Source organism: Nicotiana sylvestris, unplaced genomic scaffold (genome assembly GCF_000393655.2).
Source record: "Nicotiana sylvestris unplaced genomic scaffold, ASM39365v2 Un00040, whole genome shotgun sequence".
In the NCBI taxonomy this organism is placed as follows: domain Eukaryota; kingdom Viridiplantae; phylum Streptophyta; class Magnoliopsida; order Solanales; family Solanaceae; genus Nicotiana; species Nicotiana sylvestris.
Window position 1 is genome coordinate 54,839 of NW_027184376.1, and position 18,936 is coordinate 73,774.

The window sequence follows — 18,936 nt, forward strand, 5'->3', positions numbered from 1 at the left end:
TGGAATCAAGGGGTAAAGCGATAATTGAGACGTGAATTATGTTCGTGGCATCGAGGCAAGTGTTTGGTCTAACCTTAGCTTGAGGGATTTGGAGTCGAGTCCTATTTGCTATGTGGTGTTTGTCGAGTACGACGTATAGGCATGGTGACGAGTATCTATTCCTTGGTGTCAAGCATGCCTGTGAGTCTTTTATTGTGATTTTTATGACTTCGTTGTATTGTTCATGCTTTGGTGATGATTTCTATTGCTGGCAAAGTTTGTGGAAGTAATTGTGGCGTTTGAATATTGATGAGCATTGGCTCAAGTAGTATAATGAAATGTGAAAGTGTAAGAGGTAAATTGAACCCTATTAGAGCATTGGCTCAAGTTTTAAAGTGAAAGTGAAAAAGAGAAAAGAATGTCTCCCTTGCCAGGATATGGTTGTTGTTTTGATGTTGTCCCTTGCCGGAACTTGTTGTTGAATTATTGTTCCCTTAACGGGATTCTTATTGTAGTTTCATTTATTTCCTTGACCTATTATTTGTGATTGTTGTTTGGTTGAGGAAGAGAGCTAAAGCACGAAGGGTGATGTCGTATATTGTTTGGCGAGAGAGTGATAAAGTACGAAGGGTGATGCCGTGTATGATTTGAGAGGAAAGAGTGTAAAGCACGAAGGGTGATGCCGTGCCGCATGATGTACCATTACATGCCGATTATATTGATTATATTGTAAGGATGAGAGTAAAAGTACGACGGGTGATGCCGTGCACATTTTCATTACTTGATTGTTTTGGTGAGGACGAGAGTAAAAGTACAAAGGATGATGCCGTGCGCTTATTGATTTCTGATTCTTTGTTGATATCTGAGATATATTGTTTCTTTCAATTACCTGTTGTCCTTAAATTCTGAATTTATATCTCCCCCGCAGCATGCTACCCCTCCCATACTTGACTGTTTATTATTATTCTTCTTTTCCACTGTATATAGTTGAATTGCATAGATTTATTTGGTAGTCTAATCCTAACCTCGTCACTACTTCGCCGAGGTTAGGCTACGCACTTACCAGCACATGCGGTCGGTTGTGCGGATACTATACTCTGCACTATATGTAGATCCCGGAGTAGATTTTGGATCATAGATTGGGTGGTTACCTTCAGTCCACACGGAGATCCAAGGTAGACCTGCAGGCGTCCGCAGGGCCTTAGCGTCTCTCTCTATCCCTTTATCCCTATTTCATTTCCTTTAATTCAGAAATAGTGTATCGTTTATTTTTCGTACATTGTATATAGTAAATCTTAGATTGTCTGTGATACTGTGACACCACTTCTGGGTGGTTAAGGCTTAAATAGTTGTATTAGCACATGTTCATATATTTTTATTGCTTTTCTTCCACTTATTCTAAATTTCCGATGTTTACACATTATTGTTTTACAAATGTTAAAGAATATAAAACAGGTAAAAAGGTAATTTATTTAATAATTGTCTTGCCTAGCTCACATTAGTAGGCGCCATCACGGCTCCCGAGGGTGGGAAATCCGGGTCGTGACAAGTTGGTATCAGAGCTCTAGGTTACATAGGTCTCACATTTTACAGACAAGCTTAGTAGAGTCTGAGGGATCGGTACAGAGACGTCTGTATTTATCCCCCAGAGGCTACAGAGTTAGGCAAAACTTCACATCTATTCTTTCTTGTCGTGTGATTTTGTTCTCTCAATGCTAAATTGAAACCTCTACTCTTGTCAGATCAGCTGCATCTTCGGAGGCTTTGCGGATGTTGGATAGGTTTCACCCAGCTCTTCACTACTACTTTCAGTGGTGCATCTTCTGAGGATCCCCAGGATTATCTAGACAACTGTAATGAGGTTCTCAGGAACATGGGGATCGTGGAGACCAATGGGGTCGATTTTGCTACTTTTCGCTTGTCTGGATCCGCCAAGACTTGGTGGAGAGATTATTATTTGGCTAGATCAGCCGGATCACCAGCTTTGACTTGGGAGTAGTTTGCTCAGCTATTTCTAGAGAAATTTCTCCCCATCACTCAGAGAGATATACCCGAGGCAGTTTGAGCGTCTCCAGCAAAGTTCTATTACTCTTACTCAGTACAAGACCAGGTTTAATGATTTGACCCGTCATGCTCTACTTATACTCCCACTGAGAGAGAGAGAGTGAGGAGGTTCATTGAGGGACTCGTTCAGCCTGCTCAGTCAGCTAAAGGTGGAGGTAGAGGTATTAGAGGTGGAGGTAGAGGTGCTAGAGGTGGAGGTAGAGGTATTAGAGGTTGAGGTATAGGTACTGTTCTGGTTTGTAGCAGAGATGCCTCAGTTTTATTTGATCCGAGATCTACGTACTCCTATGTGTCATCTTATTTTGCATCGTATCTGGCCATACCTAGTGATTCTTTGAGTGCTCCTATTTATGTGTCTACACCGGTGGGTGATTCTATTGTGGTAGGTCGAGTCCATTGTTCATGTATAGTTGTGATTGGGGGTCTTGAGACTCGTGTAGATTTGCTTCTTCTAGACATGGTTGATTTCAATGTCATATTAGGGATGCACTCGTTATCACCTTATAACGCTATCTTGGAATGTCATGCCAATAATATGACCTTAGCCTTGTCGGGTTTACCTTGTTTAAAGTGGAGATGGACTCCTGGTCATTCTACCCGCAGTGTTATCTCATACATGAAGGCTCGGTGTATGGTTGATAAGGGGTGTTTGGCCTATTTAGCCTATGTTCGTGATTCTAATGCTGAGGTTCCTTCTATTGATTTTGTGCCCGTTGTTCGTGAGTTTCCGGAGGTATTCCCTTCAGACCTGCCGGGTATGCCACCCGAAAGAGATAGTGACTTTTGCATTGATTTGGCTCCGGGAACTCAGCCCATTTCTATCCCACTGTATCGTATGACCCCGCCTGAGTTGAAAGAGTTGAAGGAGCAGTTGCAAGACTTGCTTGAAAAAGGTTTCATTAGACCTAATGTTTCGCCTTGGGGTGCGCTAGTGTTGTTTGTTAAGAAAAAGACGGATCGATGAGAATGTGTATTGATTATCGATAGTTCAACAAGGTTACAATCAAGAATAAGTATCCATTATCGAGGATTGATGATTTGTTTGATCAGCTTCAAGGTGCCAAGGTCTTCTCGAAGATCGACTTGAGATCTGGCTACCATCAGTTGAGGATTAGGGCATCCGATGTCCCTAAGACAACTTTTCGCACTCGGTACATGCATTATGAGTTCTTGGTGATGTCATTCGGTAGACAAATGCCCTAGCAGCTTTTATGGATTTGATGAACCGAGTGTTCAGGCCTTACTTAGATTCATTCGTGATAGTCTTCATTGATAATATTTTGATCTATTCCCGTAGCCGGGAGGAGCACGAGCAACATCTTAGAGTGGTTCTTCAGAATTTGAGGGATAATCAGTTGTATGACAAGTTTTCGAAGTGCGAGTTCTGGCTGAGTTCAGTTGCATTCCTGGGTCATGTTGTATCAGCAGAGGGTATTCAAGTTAAATCTGATGAAGATTGATGCAGTCAAGAACTGGCCTAGACTAGCATCAACTACAGAGATCCGAACTTTCTTGGGATTGACAGGCTACTATCGTCGGTTTGTGGAGGGGTTTTCATATATCGCGACCCCGATGACCAGGTTGACCCAGAAGGATGCCTAGTTAAGATGGTCGGACGAGTCTGAGGTGAGCTTTCAGAAGCTCAAGACAGCTCTGACTACGGCACTGGTGTTGATTTTGCCCACATGACCTCCTCCCCTTTTATTTGTTTATGTTTATTTTCAGACTTGTTCAAATTATTTCCTCCAAATTTCTGCTTCCTTTAATTTCTTCAAACTTTCAATTTACTTACAAAATTATATGAGGACTCCTTTTATTTGAGCCATAATTGCTTATTTGTAAAGTCACAATTGTAACATGGCGGGGACCACACTAGTGGATCTTGAGGGGTGCCTAACACCTTCCCCTCGAGATAATTTCTAGCCCTTACCCGAACTCTGGTTTCTTCATCTCAATTCTTTTCTTAAAAGTGTCCTAATGCACTATAATACACTAGTGGCGACTCTTCAATTTCTAAACCCAATTCTCGAAAGGGAATAGAGTTGTGGACCGCATAAAATGCAGTGCGGCCGCAAAGGGACCACCGTGGACCGCACAAAATAGCATCGCGATCCACATTGAGGTGGGGGTCAGACTACCGATTCTCTGATAAAGGCCACCGCGGACTGCACAAAATGGTACCGCAGTCCACATTAAGGCACCGCGGACCGCACAAAATACACCGAGGCCGCGATACTTAATTTTTGACTTTCTAAAGTTTCACCATCGTGATCTACACAAAATGGCATTATGGACCGTGAAGAAGCATCACTGACCACAATAAATCCACTGCGGAATGCGGTCAGCCACAAGCAGTAATACCAACCTAGAGTTTTAGATTTTGCTCATTTTAAGCCTAAATGCACATATTATGAACCCACTAGGTAGTTAATCATTGTATTTAACTAATTAATCCTATTCTAAGTACATTATGTAACCTTAAACTAAAAATTTAAAAATAAAGGGAAGAAGAAGACATATAACTAAACAATTAAAAGAAAATAAACACAATTAAAGACTAAGGGAAGATTAAAAATACTAGTAACGGGATGCAATGTAGATGAATGAGAGTGAGTGATTGAATTCGTGCAGTTAGGGCTTGGATGAATAGTACTTTTTACTATTTGGAAAGCAAATGAACGAAAAGTTTTAAATGAAGGCCTCAGGTCCTATTTATAGAAAAAGGACATGGGTCCCACTTAACCTACCCACCGCGAACCTCAAGAAATGCTCTGTGGCCGCAGTGGTCCACTGCGATTTGCACAAAATGAGTTGTGGTCGTGGTGGAAAACTTCAAAGAACCCCATTCTTCACCAATCATCTTTGCGGATCGCATTGAAATGTTTCCCCCGCACTAGGGCCTTTGCAGCCGCAAGAAATGCAATGCGGCCGCAGTGCAAACTTTAGAGAGTGCACATTTTTCCCAACTTGGTCCTGCATTGCATCAAAACAATCCTACACATATCTCACAACCCGTTAGTCCAAACGAAAATCCTACACTAAAAGAAAATCAAAGAAAAACAAGAAGAAAGACACATGGGTTGCCTCCCAAGAACCTGATTTAACGTCGCGGCACGACACAAGTTACCATCAAATCACTTTAGATGGAGCAGTACCACCACGTGGCTGTCATCAATTTTGCCCAGGTAGTGCTTTACCATGTGCCCATTAACTCTGTAAACCTACCCATTTTTGTTCTTCAAGTCAAGTGCACCAAACGGAGTCACAAACACCTCTTCAAAAGGTCCACTCCATTTCGACTTAAGCTTTCCCGAAAACAGACGTAACCGATAATTGAACAAAAGAACTAAATCACCCACTTTGAGCTCCTTGCCATGAGCATACTTATGGTGAAGGTACTTCATCTTATCCTTATACAAGGACGAACTGGAGTAGGCATGGAATCAGAATTCATCAAGTTCATTAAGCTGCTCCACACGAAGATTTGTTGTCACATCCCATTCAAGATTCAGCTTCCTCAAAGCCCACATGGCCTTATGCTCTAACTCAACCGGTAGATAGAAAGCTTTCCCAAACACCAACCGATACGGAGACATACCAATCGGATTCTTGTAAGCAGTCCTATAAGCCCATAGAGCATCATCCAACTTCTTTGACCAATCAGTCCTATTTGCATTGACCATCTTTGACAATATACTCTTGATTTCCCTGTTTGAGAATTCAACTTGGCCACTCGCCTGAGGATGATAAGGAGTAGAAAATTTGTGATTGACACCATACTTTGCAAGCCAAGTGTCAAAATCTCTATTAAAAAAATGAGACTCTCCCCCCAATCACTTATAATTGCACGAGGAGTGCCAAACCTAGTAAAAACTATCTTTTTGAGAAATGCAACAACACTCCGGAATTCATTGTTGGGAAAAGCCATGACTTCAACCCATTTTGAAACATAGTGAACCGCCACAAGAATGTATGTGTTCCCACACGACTAACAAACGGGCCCATAAAATCAATGCCCCATACGTCAAAAATATCAACTTCAAGAATGGTATTGAGAGGAATCTCATCTTTCTCGAAATTCCACCCGCTCTTTGACATTTGTTGCACCTCTTCACAAGTTCACTTGCATCTTTGTACAAAATTGGCCAATAAAACCCACAACTAAGAACTTTTGAAGCCGTCCTCGACCCGCCATGGTGGGCACCATAGGTAGAGGAATGACAAGCCTCTAAGATACTTAATTGCTCCTCCTCCGGGACATACTTTCGGATCACACCATCCATACAGATCTTGAACAAGTACGGCTCATCCCAATAGAAGTCCAAATTATCCCGCTTGAGCTTCTTCCTTTGGTTATAAGAGTGCTCACACAGGATTATCCAGTCATAAGGAAATTACCAACGTTCGCAAACCATGGTATACAATTCACCGACACCGAAAGGAGTTGCTCATCGGGAAATGAATCATTGATATCTAGGCCATCACAAGGCCTCCCCTCCTCCTCCAAGTGGGACAAGTGGTCCGCCACTTGGTTTTCACTACCCTTCCGGTCCACAATCTCTAAATCAAACTCTTGAAGTAACAAGACCCATCGCATCAGCCTAGCTTTGGAATCCTTCTTCATCATCAAGTGCCGGAGTGCGGCATGATCGATATGAACTATGACCTTGGAACCCATGAGATACGGCCAAAATTTCTCCATTGCGAACACAATAGCCAAAAGCTCTTTCTCAGTCACAGTGTAGCTCACTTGAGCATCATTCATTGTCTTGCCCGCATAGTACACTAGATGAAATATTTTATTCAATCTTTGACCCAAGATCGCTCCAACCACAACATCACCCGCGTCACACATAAGCTCGAAAGACAAGCTCCAATTGGGTGCGGTAATAATATGAGTAGTGGTCAAGTTGTGCTTGAGAAGTTCAAAGGTGTGAATACATCTCTCTCGAACACGAACTTGGCACCTTTTTTCAATAACTTGCATAAGGGATTAACTACCTTCGAAAAGTCTTTGATAAATCTCCGGTAGAACCCCGCATGCCCAAGAAAACTTTTAACTCCCTTGACTGAAGTAGGGGGAGGGAGCCTTGAAATCACATCAATTTTTGCTTTGTCCACCTCTATACCATGCTTTGGAATTTTATGCCCAAGAACTATGCCCTCCTCAACCATGAAGTAGTATTTCTCCCAATTAAGAACAAGATTGGTTTCTTCATAGCGGGCCAACACTCTATCAAGATTTTTCAAACATTTATCAAACGAGTCACCCGCAACACTAAATTCGTCCATGAACACCTCCAAAATATCTTCCACTAATGAAGTTCCAATCATATTGGGAAGACCTTTCCTTGATACTGGGAATGCCTTAGTTGATATGGAAGCAGGGGAATTCACCTTTCGGGTAGGTGATGAGAAAGTGGTCTTTCATGTGTGCAAGTCAATGAAGCAGCCCAATAGTTCTGAAGTGTGCTCTTTTGTGGACCTTGTCATGGCAGTGATAGTTGATGATACTAGTGCAATGATCAATGTGAAGGACCCTCTAAAGGCAGTATTGTTGAATCTAGATGTAAATGAGGATGAAGGCCGAGTGGAGTGTGTGAATGATTTGCATGGAATGGGCTCTTACTTTTATGATCCTAGGAAACTGTCTTTGGATCTTAAGAATAGGAAGACTCCACCAACAATACCCTTAATCGAGGAACCTTCGGTGTTGGAGTTGAAGTGGTTGCCCCCACACCTCAGGTATGAGTTCTTGGGACCTAGTTCAACTTTGCCAATTATTCTTTCTTCTTATCTTACTAACATGCAGGTTGATACCACATTGGTGGTGCTTCAAAAGTGGAAGAAGGCAATTGGATGGACCTTAGCTGATATTCGGGGGATACGCCCTGCATTCTATATGTACAAGATTATTCTGGAAGATGATGCAAAGCCCTCTTTGGAATATCAAAGGAGGTTGAACGAGGTAATATAAGAAGTTATGAAAAAGAAGGTGATCAGGTGGTTGGATGTCGAGGTTGTGTACCCCATTTCTGATAGCTCTTGGACTTCGCCGGTGCAATGTGTACCAAAGAAGGGTGGTATGACCATGGTTACAAATTCGCAGAACGAGTTGATTCCAACAAGGACTGTCAACGGGTGGAGGGCGTGCATAGACTACCGCAAGTTGAATAAAGGGACCCGTAAAGATCACTTTCCATTGCCTTTTCTTGATAAGGTGTTAGACAAACTTGCTGGGCGTACCTTCTACTGTTTCTTGGATGGGTAATCTGGGTACAACCAAGTTTTGATTGCTCCGAAAGATCAGGAAAAGACCACCTTCACTTGTCCATATAGCACTTTTGCCTTTTCTAGGATGCCTTTTGGGTAGTGTAATGCACCGGCTACATTTTAGCAGTGTATGATGGCTATTTTCACCGATATAGTGGAAGATATTTTGGAGGTGTTCATGGACGACTTTAGTGTTGTGGGTGACTCGTTTGATAAATGTTTGAAAAATCTTGATAGAGTGTTGGCCCGTTATGAAGAAACCAATCTTGTTCTTAATTGGGAGAAATGCTACTTCATGGTTGAGGAGGGCATAGTTCTTGGGCATAAAATTCCAAAGCATGGTATAGAGGTGGACAAAGCAAAAATTGATGTGATTTCAAGGCTCCCTCCCCCTACTTCAGTCAAGGGAGTTAGAAGTTTTCTTGGGCGTGCGGGGTTCTACTAGAGATTTATCAAAGACTTTTTGAAGGTAGTTAATCCCTTATGCAAGTTATTGAAAAAAGGTGCCACGTTCGTGTTCGAGAGAGATGTATGCAAACCTTTGAACTTCTCAAGCACAAGTTGACCACTACTCATATTATTACCGCACCCAATTGGAGCTTGTCTTTCGAGCTTATGTGTGACACGAGTGATGTTGCGATTGGAGCGGTCTTGGGTCAAAGATTGAACAAAATATTTCATCTAGTGTACTATGCGGGCAAGACAATGAATGATGTTCAAGTGAGCTATACGGTGACTGAGAAAGAGTTTTTGGCTATTGTGTTCGCAATGGAGAAATTTTGGCTGTATCTCATGGGTGCCAAGGTCATAGTTCATATCGATCATGCTGCACTCCGGTACTTGATGACGAAGAAGGATTCCAAAGCTAGGCTGATGCGAAGGGTCTTGTTACTTCAAGAGCTTGATTTAGATTGTGGACCGCAAGGGTAGTGAAAACCAAGTGGCGGACCACTTGTCCTACTTGGAGGAGGAGGGGAGGCCTTGTGATGGCCTAGATATCAATGATTCATTTCCCGATGAGCAACTCCTTTCGGTGTCGGTGAATGGTATACCATGGTTTGAGGACGTTACTAATTTCCTTATGACTACGTTAATCCTGTGTGAACTCTCTTCTAACCAAAGGAAGAAGCTCAAGCAGGATAATTTGGACTTCTATTGGGATGAGCCGTACTTGTTCAAGATCTGTATGGATGGTGTGATCCGAAGGTATGTCCCGGAGGAGGAGCAATTGAGTATCTTAGAGGCTTGTCATTCCTCTCCCTATGGTGCCCACCATGGCGGGTCGAGCACGGCTTCAAAAGTTCTTAGTTGTGGGTTTTATTGGCCAACTTTGTACAAAGACGCAAGTGAACTTGTGAAGAGGTGCAACAAATGTCAAAGAGCGGGTGGAATTTCGAGAAAGATGAGATTCCTCTCAATACCATTCTTGAATTTGATATTTTTGACGTATGGGGCAACGATTTTATGGGCCCGTTTGTTAGCTCATATGGGAACACATACATTCTTGTGGCGGTTCACTATGTTTCAAAATGGGTTGAAGTCGTGGCTTTGCCCAACAATGAATTCCGGAATGTTGTTGCATTTCTCAAAAAGATAATTTTTACTAGGTTTGGCACTCCTCGTGCAATTATAAGTGATTGGGGGGGAGTCTCATTTTTGTAATAGAGATTTTGACACTTGGCTTGCAAAGTATGGTGTCAATCACAAAGTTTCTACTCTTTATCATCCTCAGGCGAGTGGCCAAGTTGAATTCTCAAACAGGGAAATCAAGAGTATATTGTCAAAGATGGTCAATGCAAATAGGACTGATTGGTCAAAGAAGTTGGATGATGCTCTATGGGCTTATATGACTGCTTACAAGAATCCGATTGGTATGTCTCCGTATCGGTTGGTGTTTGGGAAAGCTTTCTATCTACTGGTTGAGTTAGATCATTAGGCCATGTGGGCTTTGAGGAAGCTGAATCTTGAATGGGATGTGACATCAAATCTTCGTGTAGAGCAACTTAATGAACTTGATGAATTCTGATTCCATGCCTACTCTAGTTCGTCCTTATATAAGGACAAGATGAAGTACCTTCACGATAAGTATGCTCGTGGAAAGGAGCTCAAAGTGGGTGATTTGGTACTCTTGTTCAATTCTCGGTTACGTCTGTTTTCGGGAAAGCTTAAGTCGAAATGGAGTGGACCTTTTGAAGAGGTGTTTGTGACTCCGTTTGGTGCACTTGCCTTGAAGAACAAAAATGGGGAGGTTTACAGAGTTAATGGGCACATGGTCAAGCACTACCTGGGCAAAATTGATGACAGCCACGCAGTGGTACTGCTCCATCTAAAGTGATTTGATGGTAACTTGTGTCGTGCCGCGATGTTAAATCAGGCGCTTCTTGGGAGGCAACTCATGTGTCTTTCTTCTTATTTTTCTTTGATTTTATTTTAGTGTAGGATTTTCTTTTGGCCTAACGGGGTGTGAGATATGTGTAGGATTATTTTGATGAAGTGCAGGACCAAGTTGGGAAAAATGTGCACTCTCTAAAGTTTGCACTGCGGCCGCATTGCATTTCTTGTGGTCGCAAAGGCCCTAGTGCGGGGGCAACATTTTAATGCGGTCCGCAGAGATGATTGGTGAAGAATGGGGTTCTCTGAAGTTTTCCACCACGGACACAACTCATTTTGTGCAGACCGCGGTGGACCACTGCGGCCGCAGAGCATTTCTTGCGGTTCGCAGTGGGTAGGTTAAGTGGGCCCCATGTCCTTTTTCTATAAATAGGACCTGAGGCCTTCATTTAAAACTTTTCGTTCATTTGCTTTCCAAATAGTAAAAAGTACTATTCATCCAAGCCCTAACTGCACGAATTCAATCACTCACTCTCATTCATCTGCATTGCATCCCGTTACTAGTATTTTTAATCTTCCCTTAGTTTTTAATTGTGTTTATTTTCTTTTAATTGATTAGTTATATGTATTCTTCTTCCCTTTCTTTTTAAATTTTTAGCTTAGGGTTACATAATATACTTAGAATAGGATTAATTAGTTAAATACAATGATTAACTACCTAGTGGGTTCATAATATGTGCATTTAGGCTTAAAATGAGCAAAATCTAAAACTCTAGGTTGGTATTACTACTTGTGGCTGACCGCGGTCCGCAATGGATTTATTGTGGTCAGCGATGCTTCTCTGTGACCCATAATGCCATTTTGTGCAGATCGCGATGGTGAAACTTTAGAAAGTCAAAAATTAAGGACCGCAGCCTCGGTGGATTTTGTGCGGTTCGCGGTGCCTTAATGCGGTCTGCGGTACCATTTTTTGCGGTCCACGGTGGCCTTTATCAGAGAGTGGGTAGTCTGACCCCCACCTCAATGTGGATCGCTATGCTATTTTGTGCAGTCCGCGGTGGTCCCTTTGCGGCCGCACTGCATTTTATGCGGACCACAACTCTATTCCCTTTCGAGAATTGGGTTTAGAAATTGAAGAGTCGCCACCTAATGATTATAGTGCATTAGGACACTTTTAAGAAAAGAATTGAGATGAAGAAACCAGAGTTCGGGTAAGGTCTAGAAATTATCTCGAGGGGTAGGTGTTAGGCACCCCTCAAGATCCACTAGTGTGGTCCCCGCCATGTTACAATTGTGACTTTACAAATAAGCAATTACGGCTCAAATAAAGGGAGTCCTCACATAATTTTGTAAGTAGATTGAAAGTTTGAAGAAAATATAGGAAGCAGAAATTTGGAGGAAATAATTTGAACAAGTCTGAAAATAAACATAAACAAATAAAAGGGGAGGAGGTCCTGTGGGCAAAACCAACATCGGTGTCATAGTCCGAGCTATATTGAGCTTCTGAAAGCTCGCCTCACACTCGTCCGACCATCTAAACTAGGCATCATTCTAGATCAACCTGGTCATCGGGGCCGCGATGGATGAAAACCCCTCCACAAACCGACGATAGTAGCCTGCCAATCCCAAGAAACTTCGGATCTCTGTAGCTGATGCTGGTCTAGGCCAGTTCTTGACTACATCAATCTTCATCAGATCAACTTGAATACCCTCTACTGATACAACATGACCCAGGAATGCAACTGAACTCAGCCAGAACTTGCACTTCAAAAACTTGGCATACAACTGACTATCCCTCAAATTCTGAAGAACCACTCTAAGATGTTGCTCGTGCTCCTCCCGGCTTCAGGAATAGATCAAAATATTATCAATGAAGACTATCACGATTGAATCTAAGTAGGGCCTGAACACTCGGTTCATCAAATCCATAAAAGCTGCTAGGGCATTTGTCAACCGAATGACACCACCAAGAACTCATATTGCATGTACCGAGTGCGAAACGTTGTCTTAGGGACATCGGATGCCCTAATCCTCAACTGATGGTAGCCAGATCTCAAGTCGATCTTCGAGAAGACCTTGGCGCCTTGAAGCTGATCAAACAAATCATCAATCCTCGGTAATGGATATTTATTCTTGATTGTAACCTTGTTCAACTATCGGTAATCAATACACATTCTCATCGATCCGTCTTTTTCTTTACAAACAACACTAGTGCACCCCAAGGCGAAACACTAGGTCTAATGAAACCTTTTTCAACAAGTCTTGCAACTGCTCCTTCAACTCTTTCAACTCAGGCGGGGTCATACGATATAGCGGGATAGAAATGGGCTGAGTTCCCAAAGCCAAATCAATGCAAAAGTCAATATCTCTGTCGGGTGGCATACCCGGCAGGTTTGAAGGGAATACCTCCAGAAACTCACGAACAATGGGCACAAAATCAATAGAAGGAACCTCAGTATTAGAATCACGAACATAGGCCAAATAGGCCAAACACCCCTTATCAACCATACGCCGAGCCTTCATGTATGAGATAATACTGCGGGTAGAATGACCAGGAGTCCATCTCCACTCTAAACAAGGTAAACCCGACAAGGCTAAGGTCATATTATTGGCATGACATTCCACGATAGCGTTATAAGGTGATAACGAGTCCATCCCTAATATGACATTGAAATCAACCATGTCTAGAAGAAGCAAATCTACACGAGTCTCAAGATCCCCAATCACAACTATACATGAACAATGGACTCGACCTACCACAATAGAATCACCCACCGGTGTAGACACAAAAATAGGAGCACTCAAAGAATTACTAGGCATGGCCAGATACGATGCAAAATAAGATGACACATAGGAGTACGTAGATCCCGGATCAAATAAAACTGAGGCATATCTGCTACAAACCAAAACAGTACCTATACCTCAACCTCTAATACCTCTACCTCTACCTCCACCTCTAGCTGACTGAGCAGGCTGAACGAGTCCCTCAATGAACCTCCTCACTCTCTCTTTCTCAGTGGGAGTATAAGAAGAGCATGACTGGTCAAATCATTAAACCTGGTCTTGTACTGAGTAAGAGTCATAGAACTTTGCTGGAGACGCTCAAACTGCCTCGGGTATATCTCTTTGAGTGATGGGGAGAAACTTCTCTAGAAATAGCTGAGCAAACTACTCCCAAGTCAAAGCTGGTGATCCGACTGATCTAGCCAAACAATAATCTCTCCACCAAGTCTTGGCGGATCCAGAAAAGCAAAAAGTAGTAAAATCGACCACATTTGTCTCCACGATCCCCATGTTCATGAGAACCTCATTACAGTTGTCTAGATAATCCTGGGGATCCTCAGAAGATGCATCGCTGAAAGTAGTAGTGAAGAGATGGATGAAACCTATCCAACATCCGCAAAACCTCCGAAGGTGCAGCTGATCTAACACCGGTCTGTGCTGCTGTTCGGTTGAAGAAGCGGCACGTGACCTCACCATTCACGAAAGGACAAGAGTAGAGGTTTCAATTTAGCATTGAGAGAACAAAATCGCACGATAAGAAAGAATAGATGTGAAGTTTTTCCTAACTCTGTAGCCTCTGGGGGATAAATACAGACGTCTCTATACCGATCCCTCAGACTCTACCAAGCTTGTCTGTGAACTGTGAGACCCATGTAACCTAGAGCTCTGATACCAACTTGTCACGACCTGGATTTCCCACCCTCGGGAGCCGTGATGCCGCCTACTGATGTGAGCTAGGCAAGACAATTATTAAACAAATTACCTTTTTACCTGTTTTATATTCTTTAACATTTGTAAAACAATAACGTGTAAACAGCGGAAATTTAGAATAATCAGAATAAAAGCAATAAAAATATCTGAACATGTGCTAATACAACTATTTAAGCCTTAACCACCCAAAAGTGGTGTCACAGTATCACAGACAATCTAAGATTTACTATATACAATGTCCGAAAAATAAATGATGCATTATTTCTGAATTAAAGGAAATGAAATAGGGATAAAGGGATAGAGCGAGACGCCATGGCCCTGCGGACGCCTGCAGGTCTACCTTGGATCTCCGTGTAGACTAAAGGTAACCACCAAATCTACGATCCAAAATCTACTCCGGGATCTACATATAGTGCAGAGTATAGTTTCAGCACAACCGACCCCATGGGCTGGTAAGTGCCAAGCCTAACCTCGGCGAAGTAGTGACAAGGCTAGGATTAGACTACCAAATAAATCTATGCAATTCAACTATATACAGTGGAAAAGAAGAATAATAATAAATAGTCAAGTATGGGAGGGGTAGCATGTTGTGGGGGAGATATCAATTCAGAATTTAAGGAAAACATGTAATTGAAAGAAACAATATATCTCAGATATCAACAAAGAATCAGAAATCAATAAGCGCACGACATCACCCTTTGTACTTTTACTCTCGTCCTCACCAAAACAATTAAGTAATGAAAATGTGCACGACATCACCCGTCGTACTTTTACTCTCGTCCTTACAATATAATCAATATAATCGGCATGGAATGGTACATCATGCGGCATGGCATAACCCTTCGTTCTTTACAATCTTTCCTCTCAAATCATACACGGCATCACCCTTCGTACTTTATCACTCTCTCGCCAAACAATATACGGCATCACCCTTCGGGCTTTAGCTCTCTTCCTCAACCAAACAACAATCACAAACAATAGGGCAAGGAAATAAATGAAACTACAATAAGAATCCCGGCAAGGGAACAATAATTCAACAACAAGTTCCGGCAAGGGACAACATCAAAACAACAACAATATCCCGGCAAGGGAGGCATTCTTTTCTCTTTTTCACCTTCACTTTAAAACTTGAGCCAATGCTCTAATAGGGTTCAATTTACCTCTTACACTTTCACATTTCATTATACGACTTGAGCCAACGCTCCTCAATATTCAAACGCCACAATTACTTCCACAAACTTTGCCAGAAATGGAAATCATCACCAAAGCATGAACAATACAACGAAGTCATAAAAATAACAATATAAGACTCACAGGCATGCTTGACACCAACGAATATATACTCGTCACCGTGCCTATATGTCGTACTCGACAAACACCACATAGCAAATAGGACTCGACTCCAAATCCCTCAAGCTAAGGTTAGACCAAACACTTACCTCGATGTCACGAACGTAATTCACGTCTCAATTATCGCTTTACCCCTTGATTCCACCACCAATTCGCTCGTACCTAGCCACAAGTTACTTAATTATGTCAATAAACGCTAAATGAAGCAACCCCAATGCATGAAGTGCAATTGCTCAAAATGACCGATCGGGTCGTTACATCCTCCCCCACTTAAACATGCGTTCGTCCTCGAATATGCCCAGAGTTGTTCCAAAGCCGCCAAGCCGCCGTGTAACCTTACCATGCACATACCCGGGAGTGAACCCATGTCACCCTATTCCATATATGCATGACGACACAACATACTGAAGATCATTACCTCACCCTTAGCTCATAAACCTTGCAATCCAATTTTCCAACATCCGGAATTTCCTACAAGACCTGAACCTTGGAATCTACACACTGTATAAGTCTGAACAAAATGGAACAATCTATAGCCGTAACCCAAGATGTAGTCACCCGACATACCACACGACTCGCATACTCGTAGCAAAATTTCCGACCATAATAGCTGCTCAAAATAACCCAATACCGATAATAAACCTCATGTCAAACAAAACCTCGTTCTAAATCCTTTGTGTATTGCAGATGATGAAAAAACACGTAGAAACTCATAACCGTTCATCGAATCAACAAGTCATGGAGCTCTCTCTCCTTCGACAAGAACTATATCCAATTTCTAAGTCGATCATTGACATTATCCTTTCAAATATACCACAATCTAATCCGATAGCACCCATTCTAGGTCCAACGACCTCATCTTGTCAAATACAAGCTACTTTATTGAGGTGCCACACCAATACTATCCAGAGAAACAAATCGTGCAGTCCGTGCACCAAAATGCAACAATTCAAACATACTCAAACATATAAAATGACTCCAATAAGAGAACCATACTGCAAGCTCAAAAAGTACCACCACAACACAATTCTAAGAACCCATCACACACCGTAGAACAAAAACACACGAATCTAACACAAAGGATCATATCCCAACATAACTTCGCTTCAATGCGTGACCCCATCCAAACAATGGTCCACATGAAATGCCTCAAGTAACAATGCTCAAAATCAACCACCACGTGCAATTTGACGTCTAGTACCCAAAGTGCATTACCATAACCACGGAGAAGCAAATGACACAATGCCACTTAAAATCCGAAAGAACATATCCAATATGCAATTAATCATGCAATACCCAAATACCCAACTCGTTCCGCTATAAGGCCCCAATAGAACCGCACCATGTGTGCAAATAACCTACGAATCACAACTCATCGTAGCATAGAAGAGTAACTCATAGATCATATTAGAACACGAATAAGCTCAAAAACAACCGAATGGCACATCCCTCAACCATAGCAGTATGGAGCCAACCAATCCGACCCGGTATAGAATACACATCCTAATCGGGCCTACCAATGGGCCCCAAATCAACTCTGGTCATCCATAAATAGACAAATAACTCTCTTAAGGTCCAGAATGACCTAACCATAAAACATATCATCCTCTGACTAGCTTTGGCCACATTTTCACAATCCATAACCATGAAATAATTTGCTCCTGAGAAGTCCAGTCTCCATGTCCATAGAACACGTAAATCACCATATCTAATCCCAACTCCACCGCCCAAATGTCTAACACATCTCATACACGATCATCCCACGAGGAATGCTCCTCTAATTCTTCTGTGCCACATAGCAATATCTTAAAATCAGCAATCGATCAACCAGGAGAGTGCCACAATACCAACAAAGTATCTATAAATCAAAACATGGTGCGCCTTTTAAAATGATCACCCTTCTCAGGCAATACCAAGTAGTAATATCATTCATCTAGTCATCTGAAATATTCCATGTTGTCTAAGAATCCATGACCTTCCCTTCAAAACTGAACTGTGACCTTCCACATGCAAACTCAACCCTACACAACATACCATATCTATTATTCCATCATATGAAAAGCACGAGAATCTCATAACCAACTTTGAGTCACCAGTAGAATACATACCCGATAGTCAAAAACGTTCCATTTGATCCCATCCAGGTAAAACCATAATATGCAACGTATTCCTCACGCTAGTAGGAAATATCCACCTCAAATCGAGATAAAAATCATCGAGAACACTTTGGAATCCATTTGTACATAACTAAGCTATCAGAACTGAATCCCTCCAACTTAACCAAGCCATGCAGGTCACCAAAACCCACGAGCTTTGCCACAAAATACCTGTAGAGATTTGCCACATCATAAGTACCCAAAGAACCGATCATATCCATTACGGTGTTGATCCGATCTACTACTAAACTGCCCTATTTCTCCGAGTTCCTTCCGAATTACTCTCAAGTTGACACTTCTCCTTGTCAGAACACCACGATCCTTAACCAAATCTCACTCCTAGAGATCCTATCACAAAACCACAATGCCCTAAGACCCATAAGCTGCTGAATTCTCTCTTAAGCACCTTAAAAGTACCACAACCAAGATACCAACTCTGAAGAGACCTTTTGTGAACCTAAAACTGTTTCCTTCACCTTCCTGAATGCTGAAATGTAGAATCCATAAGGATTTAGAAATACTACAAGTCTCGACACCATCCAATTAAAATCTCAGTTTCTAGCCATATATAAATTCTGAAAGTTCCCAATTGCTATGTTAAATCATGCATCCATTAGAACCATTCTCGAGAGTCTTCCACTCTACTCAAATCTCAATCAAACCGACCAAATGGAACAAACGACCTATGCCCCATTAGCACATCAACACCCAATGAAGTAACCCTACCATAATACAACCAAGCAAATTCTTACTCCCTGCACACTACATCTTTTACGAATAATTACTCAAATCATCCTGTGATCTCAATATACCCAAAAAGTGTAATACAACCCGTATCCAGAAATTCCCTTGCTTAATTCATCCTCAAAACCAACATATGCAAGTCATAACCGATCCACATGTATGCCTTAGATGGAAACCAATACGATACATGACTATACAATCCAATCGTCGATAACAGACTCCCCAACTTGGCTCAACGCCATGGAATAAATTATCTGATAACTTACAATAACGATACCCCATTACTGCCATAATACCGCAGCAAGATTCAACTAAATCCTTCATA